Source organism: Mastomys coucha, unplaced genomic scaffold (assembly GCF_008632895.1).
Source record: "Mastomys coucha isolate ucsf_1 unplaced genomic scaffold, UCSF_Mcou_1 pScaffold21, whole genome shotgun sequence".
Classification (NCBI taxonomy): Eukaryota; Metazoa; Chordata; class Mammalia; order Rodentia; family Muridae; genus Mastomys; species Mastomys coucha.
In genome coordinates, this window is record NW_022196904.1 from 106,563,699 (window position 1) to 106,581,462 (window position 17,764).

General features: G+C 45.8%; 1 protein-coding gene across 1 annotated transcript in view; it reads left to right on the plus strand.

Annotated features, from left to right (window-relative positions):
• The window catches only part of Xylt1 (xylosyltransferase 1), a 289,336-nt gene that overhangs the window by 224,011 nt on the left and 47,561 nt on the right, over nucleotides 1-17,764 (plus strand). The gene's annotated exons all lie outside the window — the stretch shown is intronic.

Genomic DNA, 17,764 nt, shown 5'->3' on the forward strand with positions numbered 1-17,764 from the left:
AAAATACATGAGCTGCAGTACTTGCCAGGAAGTCGTATTGGTCTTATTTTAGAGTGCCAGCTTGGGTCTTTGAGTGTGACCTGTGCTCTTTCCGCATCTGAACCACTTTTGTCTGTGAGTACTCAGAAATACACACCCTCTTTCCCGAGACCCTGAAACCTCAGGGACAAAAACATCCAACAAAATCTCCTCCCAGATAATGTGGGATCTGAAAGGGTGCACCTGCTCAGGCTGCTGCTGCTGCAGGGACTGGGATCCTGAGTCTTGCTGATAATTACGCTGTTAACAGCCTTGTTTGCATCTAGTAGCAAAATAAACATATCTCTAGGCCTGTTATTTTTCCAGCCGACAGCCCACAACCACCCCCCCCCCAGCCCACCCCACCCCGCCTTTGCAGAAATGTCATTTGTTTTCCTCCTGCCTGATGCTCAAGCTGTATTTTAGATCAGATAGCTCTTGGGCCTTCTTGAAACTGAGACGGACCCCCCCCATTATCTACTAGACAAAAGGGGGGCAGCTGGAGCAGCTGGAGTTCTCAGACTTCACTTGTGAGCAGAAGGGAAACATTCAGGTTCCTCAGGAAGCCACAAGTGGTCACTTGGGTTTAGGACATCATCTTTGTCCGTGTAAATAAGGATGAAGATTTCTGGAAGGATGGAGAAGGTGCACAGCAGCAGTGGGAACGTTGTAGAACAAAGGGCAGGAAATGAATGGGAGTTCGCCTGAGGAGTGCTGCCAGCACCAGCATGCTGCGGTTTCTTCCTGAATCACTAGCTTTTGTAGGGCCAGGAGGACTGTGCAGCCTCCTGGGAGAGAACTGGTGGTGCTTTCTACCACATTTCTTCTTTTAAGAAAAATCAGATGCTGGAGAGGAATGTTTGGATGGCTCATTCTTGAGTGGTATTAAACCTACTCTCTGGCCTACAATATAGCACAGTTGGTTCCTTCATATGAAGGCTGCTCTTTGAGAATCTATTGGAATCCAGGCAATATGCTAACCCAGAACCCTCTGATGACACATTTAGGAGTGGTGGAAATGCACCTTAACGTATCATCCAAAGCTGTGGACCTCATGGTGCCCCACAAAAATTGAAATGTGCCGCCTCATGGGGCAAAGCAACTAACTTCTAAATTTTAACACAAAGATTAACAGTGACCCAGAATCCTTATGTTTGTTTCATGGAGCAAAACTCCACTAGACAATATTAATTATTTGCTTTTATAATTCCAAAAGACTGGTGAGCCAGTGTTAAAAAAAAAAAAAAAAAGGTGTGCTACAACCCTCTGCAGATAGTCTCACCAGATCTCAGGTCTATGGGACGGTGAATTTTTTAAAGATATTTCATCCTGATTTCTTCCATCATGGACCTCAAGGGTCTCCATCTTGAACTTGCTGTTCCTCTGTGGCCACAGGCAGGAATGGTGTGCATACAAGGATGCTCTAAATACATGTTGGGGATTTGAATGTGAGCCAGGGTGGTCCATGGTGCAGGCAAATGGCACTGTGGTGCCTGTTACTCCTCTTGCTTATTCCTGACACCTGTGAACAGGTAGAAGATCATTTCAAGGGCAACCTAGATAGATAGCATCTCTTAAAATGTCAAGTGGAACAGGGATTTGTGTTTGCTGCTTTTTATATTGATGATGGAAGAGATTTTGAGGAGTACAGGGCCTACTGGGCAGAGTTCTATTACAACCGTTAGATGAATAAATGTAAAATGTGAGTTTTTACATCTTTATTATGTGCTTCTCCTCCCTTGGTGACATCCTGCATCATGGCTCTGCATGCTGAATAACCTGTCAGGGCCCTAAAAGTAGATGCCCAGCAGAACCCCTGGAGATCTGCCTTTCTCCTGTAGACAATCATAGTTGATAACATTTCTAGGAGGTTACTGGGCATGATATGCTGGGCCAAGTATTTGTCATGTATGATCCATGGTCATTCTTGAAACAGCCTCCGGTGGGAGATGCCACCCCAGGATCTCATTGTACAGATGAACAAACTGAAGTTGTAAAATAAGAGAATTTTTCAGGGTCTCAAAACTCGGGAATCAGGACTAAGACTCAGATCTGTGCTGCTCCATCACTGGGAAAAGAAGGACCTGAGTTCTTTCCAAGCAGTTCCTGTCACTCTTTAAAAAAAAACCATCATCATCATCATCAATCATCGTGTGTGTGTGTGTGTGTGTGTGTGTGTGTGTGTGTGTGTGTGAGAGAGAGAGAGAGAGAGAGAGAGAGAGAGAGAAAGAGAGAGAAAGAGAGAGAGAGAGATGTTATTATGGAGGTTAGAAGACAACTTCAGAAGTCTGTTCTCTTTCTACCTTGGGTTGTAGAGGTCAAACTCAAATTACTGGGTTTTGCTGGCAAGCACCTTCACCAATTGAACCATTTCACTGGTCCTAAATCCTCTCACGCTTACTTTATAGTTCTGACCTGAAGTTCTGTGGTCATTCCTCCCCATCCTAGTCCCTGCTGGATGAGAGGCTGAGGAAAGAGTTACACACAACAGAGCCCAAGAGCCAACAGCCATGTCCTTTCTGCCATGTCCTTTCTGCACCCTGTGTGGTCACACAAAAAGGGCACTGAGAGTCACTGGATCCAGTTGACTTGTACAAAGACCACAATCCAGCAGGGATTGCAGCAGGGGCTCCGTGGATTGCCAAAGTAAGGGAAGATTGTCTGTGTTCACCCCACGCTACTGCTGCCACCCCTGCTGCCAGGGTGGGTGTGGGCTGTAGCAAAGCACCAGGACACCACTCTGGGGGTGGGGAAGTGCAGTCTTAGATGTGGGACAGCCAGAGCTAGCTCAGGGTTCCACCAGCCTGCAAAGTGGCTGGGGCTGTGGAGTTCCTAGGCTTTTGGACAGCCAGGCAGGCACTGGAAGTCGAGAAAGAGCTGAGAAGGGAATCTGGGCCTGCAGGCTGGATCTAGCCTGGGGCCCAGGGGTGAAAGGTGAGTTCCGACTGGTCCCACTGTGATTGTCCTTGGCTTGATGGTGGCAGACTTGGGCTTGGTGGCAGTCATGGCTGGGAGTGCAGAGAGGCCTTCTACTGGACAGTGGCTCTGTAGGCAAAGACCTTCTCCATGGATCTCCACAGAGGATCCTGATGAAAAGAGACAGTCTGTGGTTCCAAATCATTTATCGCCATGACTGAAAGTGGATGTGTAAAACCACACCCCGCTTCTCAGGGTGGGCCTGAGATTAAATATCTTTTTCAGGGAGAAATGTCTGAGAAGGAAAGCTTATTGGCTCTGCCCTCCAGGCTTCTATGAACCATATTAAAATGGCGATATCTGTCTTGAGCCTATGTGACCACAGGTCACATTCTTTTCCTCATCTACATGAGGGGTTAGAGGGGTTTGGGGTGTTACCCTTATGTGACAGATGGCACAAATCTAATAGAGGGCTGAGGCTAGCAACAGGGGCCTGGTGCCTGGGAGCAGGTGAAGCAGGGTCTCTGGGGCTTCTAGCCTTAGCTCAACCGAGGAGCAGGCTACCTCTCATGGTCTACTGCCCCCCAGACCATAGCAGCCAGCATTTTCAGAGGAAGGTGATGTGTAATGGCAGCACTGGTGTTCTATTTCTCTACCCAGGAGTAAAAGCCATGCTCAAGAGCTGCTGCCCATCTCTGGGGCCTTGCCTCCTCCCTAGAAGGATTCTCCTCAGCCCTCTTTAATTGTGCTCATCACTCAATGCTCCTTGGCAAATCCTGCCAGGGGCTCAAACACTGCCACTCCTTTCTCAATTATTCTTCTTGTTGCAGCTGGACTCTGGTCTAAGGCCAGACTTTTTTTTGATTACAGAGTCAGTCTTTGTTTAAAAGTTGGCCACCCTGGGGAAGTTTCTAACAAGTTCTTTTTAAACAATGAATTTTCTGGACACCTATAGCTAAAGAGTTCCATTAACTCAGATCACTTTTGAAGGTACAGTAGAAGCATTAGGCAGCTGAGGCAATGTCCTGAATGAGAGGTAAGGATGCATGCAAGACCAAGAGGTGTAGCTTCATCTCGAATTGAGCTAGCAGGAGTCAGTCTTCTCTCATGACTTATGGAACACTGGCATCTATCCTTAAGGGACCTAAATATTTCCTGGTCTCCCTTACCTGCTTGTTCAGAGAGAGTCCCTTCATTGTTTCTGTTTATGAGACAAGGGTGGTGAGAACACTTCCACCTGCCACAGAGCAGACTTAGAGCCTCCCATGTCGTTAACACTAAGCCTCAGAATCTTGAGTAAGGCCCGCACCCTGCTTGGGGTTTGCAAAGACGTGAGATAGGGTGAGATTTTGGAAGTGTGAACACTTAGATAGTTGAACACATATAAGAAAGAATTAATGAACCCAACTTGACATTCAGAATTGGAAATCTCCCTTGAAAAAGTCTCTGATTAGATAAGAAAAAAAAATTAACCAAGCAACAATACAATGAGTAAGTGGCTCTTGGATCAATCAGAAAATCTCTATTGAAGGCCTATTGTGTGTAAGCCACTCTGCTGGGTGCTGGGAAAGTATAGTGCTTTGATATTCCATACTTGTGGGTCGAAAGCTTTATGAGCAAAGCTACTATGAAGAACAGTGTGAACTAGGAAGATACTGGTGGAAATATCAGAAAGTTCAATAGTTCAAGACCATCCTTACCCTCTGCTATAGAGAGTATGCAAGTCCAGCCTAGGATGCATGAAAACTCCACATCATAAATCAAAGAACCCCAAGGCATGGAGAAGATAGAGGAATAGGCAAGTGGAGAGACACATTGTATTGGATAAGGGACTGATCCATGTGAGTGTGAGTGTTAGTGTGTGTGTATGTGTGTCAAAGCTCTGGTTGATGCCAGGTGTCTTCCTCATTTGCTCTCCGCTGTATTCTTGGAGACAGTGTCTCTCACTAGACCAGAAACTTGCTGATAAGCTAGACTAGCTAGCTGGTCAGTAAACTCTGTGGATTCTCCTGTCTATTTCCTAGTATCAGGGTAGCAAGCACACACCACCATGGTAATCCAAACTCAGATCTACATGTCTACACAGCAAGTATGCTTTAATACCCACTGAGCTGTCTCACTAGCTCCTAGCTAAATCTTAAAAAGGGAAATATTTGGTCCTGTAAACTGCATTGATCAATGGTCTCTGCATTGATGAAATTCACTGTTAGAGCAACAAAGCATCCACAGACAAATATGTAAGTGAATGGTTCTTACTGTGTTCCAACAAAGCGTTATTTATAGCAATGGGCCGTAGTCTTCAGGCTCTACACTAGCTCATCCTGACATATCTGCCCTGTTTCAGATAGTGACATGTCTCAACCTTTGCAAGTCTAGTTCTGACCATGCACACATTTCCCTAGATGTCATCCTAGATGGCCTCTTCAGCCTGTGTGCCAGCTTTTGGTCCCCTCGTGAGGTCAGTCTTCAGGATCCCAGATGATAGCCCATTACCAAATGCCCTCTGTTCTGTCTCCTCTGCCCTTGAACAGCAACATCTGATGCACTCCAGTGGGCTTCTCCTTCAGCCTTCATCTCTAGCCTAGATGCAGCTTGTGAAGTACAACCCTTCATCAGACAGTCCTACCTGAGCCAGCCAAGAAGGCAAAGACAGCTGGCTTGCAGGCAGAATCCATGTCATTAGTTTAGTCCAGCCCTCTGCTGTAAAACTCAGCCAGAGCCAACCTTCTCTATGGAAACCCATCATTAATACCCGGTGCTCATTAGCCTTGCTGTTCACCTTGTACCACCAGCCTCAGCCAGAATCCAAAAGGTTAATGACATTGATGCCGACACTCACTGGTTTTAGCTCTTGCCCAGATCTCAGTGTGCCCACTTGCACATGTGCACACGCATGCGCAAACACACACACACAAACACACATGCTGCACATGCGCACGCACATGCACACAAGCAGGCACGCACACACTTCACTTCTTGACTAAACATTCAAGTTTCTGATTAATGCCTTAATATCTTTAAATGCTCCAAGATTTCCCAGAGTCCTGTCCTTCTTTCTGTAACTTGGTAGGTCTTGTGTCTCTGATTCCTTACTGTCCCTCTGCCTCCGTCAGCACAAGCTCCTCTCCTGTAATTGGTCTCTGGAGTCTGCAGCAGGTGGCAATGTCATTTCAAAGAGAGAATAAAACACTTTCAAATATTGTGTTAAAACCCAAATGCATTTTAATAACACATCAGTTTTAAGGCCTGCCTATTCATGCATTTATTCATTCGTACCATCAAGTCAACTAGCACTTGTTTAGTGAAGACCTACAGTGTGCCTGACATTTGCCCCGCCCCAAGATCCCTACCCTTAAAGAACATACCAATCAGGCCATTAAATAATTATAGTTTGATGACATTATTGCAAAAAAATATGCATGCATTTTAAGTAAAATGGCATGCAGGGAACCTCCTCTATTCTAGGGGCAGAGGAACTACCCTGGAGAATGGCTTACATTTGAGCTGAGAGTTGAAATAAGAGGAAATAACTGAGTGATGGATGGATGGAGGGCTGTGTTTCAGGCAGCGGGGGCTGCACATCCAAAGGTCCTCAGGCAGGAGAGAATGCCACTCCTCCAGCAAATGAAGGAGCACTGATGTGTGCAGGATGTGGCAATGGTGACAACAGATTATAGCCAGAAAGGAAGGTGGTCAGACCATAGGGAACCTTGTTAAAGACCAGAGTGTGTTCTGAAAGCAACAGGAGGCCTTTCCAAGTTTCTTTCTTACATTGCACAGTGCCATAGTGATGGTGCCCCAGATCCTGATCATTGTTTGGCAGGAAGGAGAAAGGTGGCAGAGAAAAGTATAGAACTTTGCCAGGCTCCAAAGGAAAATTGCAATTGAAATGCATTTTTTCCTGCTAGTCCAGGCTGTACAAATGGATAGATATGGTATATCTAAGACTGCAGATGGACAGGAATGGTGTATCCCAATTTAGGAAAGAGGATAAGTACAGTAGACCTCATGCTTTACAGGTGGGTAAGTACAGTATATCCCAGACTATGCAGGTAGATATGCACAGTAGAGCTCAGTCTATACAAGTGGATAAATACCACATAGCTCAGCCTATGCAGTATATCCTGTTCTTTCCTGTGTTGGGATTAACCATAGCAGCTGTTATTTTATGCACCCTGTTCCCAGTTGCCTGAGAAAAACATGAAGCTGAACCTAAAACTTCTTTCCTCTTTGGCGGAACCTCCCACGTGCTCAGGCCATCAGGGAAATGTAATAAAGATGGGTTAGAATAGTGCGGAGGGTCAAAGTTCAGGTTTCAGCTGTCCATCACATTTACTGGCTGTGCTTCCTTAGGCAAATCACTTGCCCACCCTTTGCCTCAGTTTTCTCATCTAAGAATGAGACAAGGCTAGTTCCCTACCTCTGTGTTTGCTATGAGTATTAAACTGCCCTGTATGAGATACCTGCTTAACTCAGAGAGGGTAATCAACCAGGGACAGTGGTGACATCTCAGAGAGACAACCCTCCTCAGTCTACAGGTGCTCAAGGGCAAAGAGCACATCTGTTCTAGCCACCATTGTGCCTTTAGTGCCTGCTGCAGCACCTGGCACCTTCTGGATGCCACAGAAATGAAAGCCTGAGCCCCCTTGGTGTGATTTACAACCCTATCGTGACTTCAGTGACTACTGTCTCAGTAGAGGAAGAGATACTGGATGCTATGTGTTGCTGTGCTTTTTTAAACCAGAATTAGTGAAAACATCCCTGAGTTGGGACCCACGGGTTTGTCTTTACTTAATTGTCCCTGCTAGAGGCATTTTCGGATCTCACCACTGTAAAAATGGAGGACATCTGAAGAGCCAGCGGGTCCATTTCAAAAGAACAATGAGCCGTGCTGGGTTCCTATAAATCCTGCTCAGCTGCATCTCTGCTTAGCCAGAGGAGCCTGAACAGAGCCTAGAAGCTTGTCAGGGAGCCCAGCGGGACACGGGGACCTCCTGGTACTAAGCCTGCCTGACTACATGCAAGCTTTATGTATCCTGAGGCACAGTCTGAGTCCCACACAATCCCTTGATGTCATGTGGCAGGTGCTTATTGTCCCTGTCCTCTGAGAGAAAGGACATCAGCTGCCCACCTTCCCTCCAGTTCCCATTAACCACATCGAGTGGTCCTCAGCCCTCTGTATTCAAGAGGGCTTGAGTTGAGGCTGTCTGGTTCAACTCTTTGATCCTGTTTACAAGTAGTTTGTCTAGCAGGAGACATGTCCTTGATGCCATCTTTACTTCTTCCTCTGTAAAGTGGGCTTAGATAGCAGCACTGATCTCAGAAGGTTGTTGGGAGGAGAAACACCTTTACAGCCTAGAACATATTAACATACATGCTCTGCAGTCACTCATGTTGCTGTCAATAGTCTCACTGACACAGTTGCCCTTGTGCTGAGAATCTGTATTTGCCCTGCTGTAGGAGGGGTTGCCCACCCAGGATGCTCTGAATATTCAGTTCAAAATCTATGTCCTATATGGCTACTACAGATGCGCCACCAGGATCATTATGACAGCTATGCACTGATGGCCTTTTCCTACGTTTTTGAATTGTTTAGCTTCAGCTACTCTTTATTTGTTGTGGCAAAGTACACACGCCATAAAACCCACCTCGTGGCATTTAGTGCCTTCAGTGCCATGCATCCAGCACCACCTCAGGTTCTAGGTATTTTAATCACCTCAAAAACTGGTTCTCATTTGGCAGCCACTCTTACGATCTCCCTAACTCTGGGATCCACCAGTCTGCTTTCTCTTTCTTTAGATTTGGTGACTGGATATTTCCTATTAATCAAAACCATACTTGTGCACTCTGTGGCTAGCTTCTTTGTCTTAACATAATACATTCATGATTAATCCATGTTGTAGAAATTATTTCTACTTCACTCCATTTAATATTCCATCAGATGTCTATACCACAATCTCTTCTTCTATCTTTGTACGTTGGTGGATGTTTGGTTTGTGTGCACCTTTTGAATAGCGCTGCTAAGAAAATCCACATACAAGTTTTGCAAGTGTGTTTTTTAATTCTTTTGCAAATGATAATATTTTAGTGTGTGTGGCTTGGCTACCTAAGAGAAAGGGGAGAAACACTAAGAGGGCAAGTATAGAAAGAGAAGAGATTTCAGTTTCCCCTTTAGAGGCCTAGTTCTAGGATCCTTGTACGTGTGTGTGCACGATGTATTTCACATAGATACACCAGTGTGAGGGTATGCTCTGCTCTCTATGGTCATTATTGTAGGACCAACCACAGAGACTGGACTCAGGTGCTTCTTAGCCTCTTGACACTCATAGACTATCCTGGTTTCCTAATGGCTGTGTGTCATAGCATGGTATGCTGGAGCTGGAGAAGTGGGACCAGCCACCCTCCTTCCTCTCTCAGAGTCAAATAAGTCATAAGAGCTATCATAATCAAGGAATAATTATGTGCCCTCAATTAGGTGTTTCATGCACAGGGACTATCCAGTCTTGGCCTGATTCCAATGAGGAAACTGAAGCTTAGAAGAGAAAAGTTGCTACAAGACTGTGGTACAGGCAGGCTTCAAACATAGGTTAGCTCAGTATTCCCGCAAGACCATCATCTCTACTAGACCTGCCTGTGTATTTTCTTTAGCATAAAAGGAATCTAATTCAAATTCAAAAATACCACCTCAGGAACCTGGCCCATCCTTGAGAATATCACCCGACATTCTGTGCATGAAGCAGCTACTACGCACTGTGTACAAATAGGGTGCAGAATGTCTGCTAGCCTTTCCTCTTCCACCGTTCCTCCTCTGTTGTGGAGAAAATAATCAGATCTCAGCTCTTGAAAGGAGGTTCCTGACTTGTCCCATTCTTGATATGGAGGACCTAAGGTATTCCAGGACATGCAGTACCGGAGCACGTTCTCACAGGGCCTCCGTCTCCATCGTGCGCGTTCTCACGGGGCCTCCGTCTCCATCGTGCGCGTTCTCACGGGGCCTCCGTCTCCATCGTGCGCGTTCTCACAGGGCCTCTATCTCCATCGTGACTCTTCTCATGGCATCTTGAACAGTTCCCAACTTATAGTAAGTCTAGCATTCATGTTTGCTGAAGGAATTAATGAGATTACAGTAGCCAGAACAAAGCAGGTGTATGCTTTACCTTCATCTGGTATATGCCCTGCTTTACAATTTACTGCATGGTCTTTTTCCCAATACAGCCATGTAAATATCCAGAGATCTGAAAATAGCTCATCAATGATCAATGTACTTGAAGGACTGCTTTCTTAGCGTGGCACTCTGATTTAGCACCTAATGGCATTTATTAAATTTTTTTGTTAGCAAACACTGCGTAGGTTGCCATGGAACCACACAGGGAGCCAGGCTAAGATATTGACCCTGAGTAAATAACTCTTTTGGAAGAGATAGACATTCCTGTAAATGAGTAACCTTGACCAAAGGACCAGGATGTGTACAATCAGACAGTCAAACAGTCAAAAATGAACCAAGGCTCATTTTTCCCATGGAAACAGCTCCGCCTGACTCAAGAGGAACTCAGTGACAGAGAGCAAGATTTGTGTCTGAAGCCAGAAAGCACAGTTAGAGGCACAGAGCATAGACTTAGCATATGCACAAGTCAGAGCCTGGCCTGTCAAGAGGCTGGGGAACCACACTTCCCAAGAGAGCAGAACACACAGTAATTTTAGACATTGAGCAGGCAGGCCAGGGTGGAGGGGAAGGCAAAGAAAGGAAATCTAACACTAAAAAGAACAGACCTAACACACCTGGAGTGGGTCCTCCCTTCCAAGGGCCTATGCTGATGGCATAGTCTAGAATCTCCCTTTTACCCTAGCAGCTGCCATGTTTGCCATGTTCTATTAGGATTCCCCATGTTCTAGAGAAAGTACTACTATTCAAAGGGGGAAAATTTGTCATCGTCCCTCTTTCATAAAAAATAAAAAGAGTAAAAAAGAGTTAGGCTCTTATGGCTGTTGAGTTTTTATTTCAAGTCTCTAAACCTTTTTTACTCAATGCAAATGTCTCTCATGACCCATGCCAGTATAGAAACAGATAGACGTATGCATTCTGCAGAGAAGCCTTGGTGTCCTGAGGCCACGGCTGCCTGGAAGAGGCTGGAGTCTGGGGGGAGGGAGGGAATGGAGTCGTATAACCACTGATGGATCTGATAAATTCTTTTAGAATTTTTTTTTCTAAAATCTTCTGTCCCCAAGAACTGCCACATTACCTACTCAAAGCCCGTACCTTCTACTTACACATTCTGATATCTTAAATTTTCTCTTCAGTTCTGAGGTAGACAAATACCCTTGAGGATGTGTGGGTGGAGCCCATACAGGAAGTAACAGTTCTGGCCCATCTGAAGCAGACATCTGTGTCTGCACAAAGCTTACAGACAGAGGTGGCTACGGGGTTTGCTTTCTGTGGAAGTGTGTGTGGCTTCCTGTCTGCCTCTTGATCCAGTTCCGACAAGCTGGTAGACTTAGCAGGCTGCCCAAGAAGGGCAAGGTGAGCTTTGAAGAGTCACCTGCCCTCCGAGCTGAGCCCCACCCTCGGCCAATATCCAAACTGACCCTATCTGGTGTTCTGAGAGTTAGCTCAGTGCAGACTCTAGTTCTACTGACAGAGGGATGATACAAACGGAAGATAAGTTTTCAGCCATAGCACCCACAGGAAGTTGAGCTTATCAGTACAAGTCAATGTAGCTGAGTGGTTATTCATAGGCTAGCCTTTCTCAGTTGAAATAACATGAACACTCATCTAGTTCTTGCCATCAGGATCCAGGGTTAATCAGGCAAACATAAGAAAGATATTCCCCACACAGGAGACAGTATGGAATGAATCTCCTTCTGGAAAGGAGCAGTTGTGCTGAGCAGTGGACTCAAAGTGGGCCTTGAGGCCTCACGGAGTTTTGGTTGCTGGAATAAAACACTATTACCAGAAGCACCATGAGGAGGAAAGGATTTATTTCAGCTTACAGGTCACAGTCCATCTTTGAGGGAAGTCAGGTCAGGAGCTCAAACAAGAACTCAAAGCTGAATACTTAGAGGAATTGCGATGCTAGCATTTGTTTAGCTAGCTTTCTTTTACAACCCAGGGTCAACTGCCCAGCATCAATTAACATTCAAGACATTTCCCATATGGACATGCCTACAGGCCAATCTTATCTAGGAAGTCCCTCAAACAAGTCCTTCCTCAGACGATTCTAGGCTGTGTCAAGTTGACAATTAAAGCTGACTGGGACAAATGGCAATCTAGGATTCGTTTAATCAAAGAGAATACTTACTTGATTACTTGATATGTCTCAGGACATGTAAAGACAATCAGATTACAGAGAATTAATATGTAATTAACAAACTGACTTCACATACACATGTATGTGCATTGTGGGCATGTGTGTATGTATCCAAACCACACCGAATGGAATATTTAAATATTTTGTTTATTTGGAGATAGGGCCTTACTACATAGCCCAGGCTGGCTTCGTGCCATCTTTCCTCTTTAGCTTCGGCCTGGTATTGCAGGCATGTGCTACCACAGCAGGCTACAGTTTAATTTGTTCATGCTTCTAGCAGCCTCAGAACCAACCGGGCCTCTTGGTGCTGAGCCCTGTCATTCACCTTTCCACTACAGCCATCTTGAGGAAGGGCTGGCGTATTCAGAGCTTTCGCTGATGGAACATCAGATAAACGGCCTCTTCAGATGGCATACGTGTGTTTAAAATGAGAAATGTGTTTCTCCCAAATGCTCTGTGAACGTGTCAAGGCTTTGCAAAGTGATTTGCAGGTCCCTTCAAATGCAATGAGCGTGTTTTAGTGCCACATCGTTTTCATGAGTAACAAAAAGGTAAATCCAATTAGCAGCGGTTGGGTTTTATTATCCAGGTGGCTCTTCAGCCTGCTGCTTATGTGGAGGGAGGGACTGTCCCCACAGTCTCTGTGGTATGCTTCGGGTATGTGTCTCATGGTTTGTTTCGTTGCTTGCGACTCACTCCGTATCATGAGGACCTTGCTACACTGGGACCATTGCTTTCACCCACTGCTGTCACATGCGTGTGGCACAGGGCAGGATCTGTTAGGGAAGAGGCTGAACAGTTAGAAAGCTTCAAGTCAAATAGTCCCAAAGTTGTAGTGGGCAGAGTCTGACTGTAAGAAACACATGTGCCTTGCTAGGCACTTAGCACACTGGCCTGCCTCTGATGGAGAGTTCCCGAAGCACATAAAGTGGAGAGGTATCACACCAAACTCGTGTTTTAGAAAGTTACAGTGAATGTCTGTTGGAGGTAGGATGACGTTTCAGCCTGTTCGCTCCTCCTGGTTACCCATGGTGCTATAATTATAACTATAGCATCCAGGAACAAATAGAGTACCCAGAACATTCCAAACAATCCCCCAATATCTGCTGTGCAAGCCCTTGACTACATTTGTAACCGAGACTGGCTTTATTTTCTGACTCCTTTGCTTTTCGTCTTCTAACAGCCTTGAACTTCACTTTTCTATTGTGGGGATCTGGGATTCCTGCTCTTCCTCATAGGAAGGAGATGTTGTTAAAAATATCTGGGGCCTTAAGGAAATAGGCTTGAAAGTGTCTCCACTTCCTGTGCACCCCCAAAATAAACCATGCAGAGAGGCCTCAATCCAATCAGGAGATGGACTATCATGGGAGTGACAGAGATGGCAAACTCAGGTTTGAGCTATGGAGAAAGTCAAACCTTGCAACGTGTCTGTGTTAACATCTGCTAGGCAACTGTGTTCAGTAACTCAATGCTCTCAAAAGGGAGCATGAGGCTTGGGAAGGTGATGCTGCCTCCTGTTCCTAAAGAAGCAGCCACATTGCTGAATCCTGCCCAGTGAGTGGAAAGTTGAATTGACTCCTGTTTGACTGCTGCAGGGAGCTAAGGTCCACAGCTTCATTCAGCCATCCCTCGGGCTTTAGACAAGCTACTGCTTCACTCCCAGACCTACTTCATTCTATAGAAGAAGCACCTGCTGCATAGGGTTGTAATGATATTTAAGGAGATGAGCACTTAGCTGGTGAAGAAGCAAAGGTAGATGGTTCTACAAGTGTCATTATTATGCATGTTCTCCCCAGCTCAAGGAGCTGGGGACTCTTTGCTTGAAGTTCTTCTCTGTGCAGAGACAGAGAGGTGAATTTCTGGAGTGGGCAAAGGCTGGGATGTGGAAGCAAAGGATGGTGCTCCTGGATCTCAGAGCATCTGCCCTTCTGACAAACAAGAATAGAATGAGCTTCTGCCATTGGGACAGACACATGATAAGGGCAGCAGCTAGAGCTGAGCCAGTGTTGTGTCACTCCTCTTGGAGTGAGACATGGCTGTGAATACTTGTGAGCACCTACAATGTGCTGTGTCCTGAGGACCTGAAGGGATCTAGACCCGTTTTCTTCCCTGACATAGCTGTAGCCACCTGCCGAGCAGGTAGGTACTGTCCAAGGTCCTGCTCATGCAACCAGATGGGAAAACCCAGTGTTGTTACCCAACAGATGGGCACCAGCTGTCCCAGGCATGGGGGGTTGTTTTGCCTATACCTCACACCCCAGCCAACAAGAGGTCATTTACATTTTCCTGTGAGGGATTTAGTCCTCTAGAGTCCCTAACATTGTTGATACTATGAAAAAGGAAGAAGCCTTGATCCGAGCCTGGTCAGCCTACCCTGGCCAGGCCACCCTCACTGCCAAGTGCCTGTTAGTTGCTGGAATACCCTACCCACTACTTTTAAAGCTACCTTCTCTGTGCCCATATCTATAGCAGACAGCCGGCTCTTTATCTTGCTGTAATCTAAACTTCTGCAATAATAAGCTTAAAAGGAGTAGGGGCAAAAGGGGTGGCTCAATGGTGAGAGTGCTTGCTGTGCAATCATGAGGACCCACATTCAGATCACAGCATCCTCATAGAAAGATGGGCATGGCCGCCAAAACAACAGGTGAATATCCAGTGCTTGGATGGGAAGAGATAGTAGGATCTATGAAATTTACTGGCTGTTGGTCTAGGTAGAAAATATCAAGTTTTGGATTCACTGAGAGACCCTGAGTGAAAGGCATAAGACAAAGGGTGATAAGGAGATATCCCTGACCTCCCCCTTGGCCTCTATGCATGTGGAGACTCATGGACCCACATACATGTTGTGTGTATGAACAGAGAGCACCAAAAGGGTCGCTGTTAGCACTCCCTCATTGCTGCCTGAATCCATGGCTTTTCATAACAGGATGGACAGTTTACTCCTATAGATACAAACCCTTTGGTGGAGCTCCAAGCTTGGGGTAAGAACTCATTTTTATTTACCAAGAATCATCCAATACTAAAACTAGAATATTATATCCTGAGGACCCCATTAGTCTGTGCAATTGAGACTTCTGTTGATGTCCTCAGTTGCTGGGTTTGCTTAGGATGTCAAGTGATTATTGTTGTGTTTTCATGTATGACTTAAAACAAATTACAAATGTGGTATATCAGATTGGAATAGTATTCAACCTAAAAGAAGAAAGAAATTCTTGCATGTACATGCACAAATGAAGCCCAGCAAGTTGTGTGCATAGTCGCATTTCTATGAAATAGTGAAAGTTATCAAAATTGCAAAAACAAAAGAAAATTATAGTTGCCAGGGGCTGGGGAAGGAGGGCTTTTATTTTGAAGAACAGAAAGAGTGCTGAAAGTGGGCAGTGCTGGTGGTTATACAGCAGTGTGACTGTATTCATTAAAACTGAACTGCACACCTCTAATAGTGAAGCCGCCAACATTTGTGTTATATTATGTTGGCACAATAAAAAAGGTGGAACAAAGATAAGAACATCAAGTGCTGTGAATATTATTGCTTAGGGTGAAACTAAAATGATGTCTGAGGAGGCCTGAGAAGAAAGCTCAATGGTACAGCTCTTGCCTAGTATGCAACACACACACACACACACACACACACACACACACACACACACACACACACACACACAGAGTGCATATAAAGAAGTGATGGATGATATACCACACTAGAGCTAGACACTGAGGCAATATCATCCATTCAGAGATCAGGGTAAAGATGCCTTCAAATCTCCTATCTTCAACCCACCCCTCTTCACACACACCCCATCTTATACTTGCCATGTACATGTCTGTCCCACAATAGTCAGTTCACTGCAGTCCAGATCCCGTGGGATTTACATTCCCTTGTCAGTGCCATGGGATTGAATTCCAAAATGCACAAATGCCCTGTGTGTGTACCACCTTGGCTTCAGCCTGCCAGCCTCACCCTGGTGCTGTAGCTGCCTCTTGGGGTCCCTTTCAGCATCCAGCCTTGTGAAATGGGTTTGGGAGGAGAGCAGCGGTTGGAAGGACATGAAGATAGGTATGTTCTCGACTCTTTCTCAGGAGAGACTGAGAAGGCCCCCCTTCCTCTCACCTGTCAATCAGTGCAAGCACAGCAAGCACCTGTGACCCATGCTTAGAGTGAAGTTCCTTTCATCTCCATTGCTTGGCTATGACCCAGAGTATGTTTCCCCTAGGAACCTGGGATTCTGGCTCCTCATGAAGTCTCAGGTTGCTCCCCTCATCCTATAGGTCCCTATATCCAGAGGTGTGGCCATGAAAATGCTGTCATGTGCTCTTGGGCGGGGGGGCATCTTCTATCTTACACCAGTGGACAGATGAGGACAAGTCCCTTCAAAGGGTTATTTCCCACTCTGTCCTCTGTAGAAGAGCCTGTGGGTCTTAAGCATAGAGAGCCTTCCAAGTCAGAGGCAAGTTGGGCCCTTTCATTGCTTTCTCTGGATCAAAATGTCTTATCTACCCGATGTTTCAGATGTCGATGATATTGTTAAATGACAGCTAACATTTGTCAAGGACTTACCCTGTACCGGGTGCTATCATAGAGGTCTTACATGCATGGTTCTATTTAATACTCCATCACCTGAGGTTTATGCCTTTATGAGAAGAAAGGAACTTCCCTCTAAGCATGGGCATTTCAGAAGGGCCCGCAGGGAGCAGAGAGTGGAGGGAGAGAGTAGTCACCAGTCTGCGCACTCAGCAGACCAGAGCAGAGTGGCTCAAACTTGACATGAACATGCATAGCCCCTGGAAGCCATAGAAGTCACATTGATCTCAAGCCAGGATATGGGTCAGCAGGTCAAGTGCTTTCTGTGGCCTGAGTTCAAGCCCCAGTAGGAGTGGTGCTGCGTGCTTGTAATCTGTGGCCTGAGTTCAAGCCTCAGTATGTGTGGTGCTGCGTGCTTGTAATCGAAGCGCTGTGAAAATGAAGACAGGCGGATCCCTGGGGCTCACTGGCCAAGGTAATCGACTTTCTGTCCAAAACAAACCTAACAAAAACAAACCAAACAAAAGCAAGGTGGACAGTGCGGGAAGAATGACACCTGAGGCTGACCTCTGACCTCCATACAGTGTACACACACACACACACACACACACACACACACACACACACGAACATTCAAAAAGAGAAATGAGTCAAGCTTATCTCCAGAGGTCCTGGGTGAAGCTTGAGACGCAGTGTTCCTTTCTCCTAAAGAATTATTTATTTTTTATTTTATGTGTATCAGTGAGTGTTTTGCCTGTATATGTTTGTATTACATGTATGCAGTGCTTGTGGGGGCCAGAAAGGGGACTCAGATCCTTTGGACCTGGAATAACGGGTGGTTGTGAGCTACCATGTGGGTGCTGGGTACTAAAAACAGAACCCTGACCCTCTGCAAGAGCAGCCAGTGCTCATAACCACTGAGCCATCTCTCCAGCCCCAAGTGTAGTGTTTCTCAGAGTAACTTCCGGTTTGTAGGCCAGGCTGTAAGCATGGCTCCTCCCCC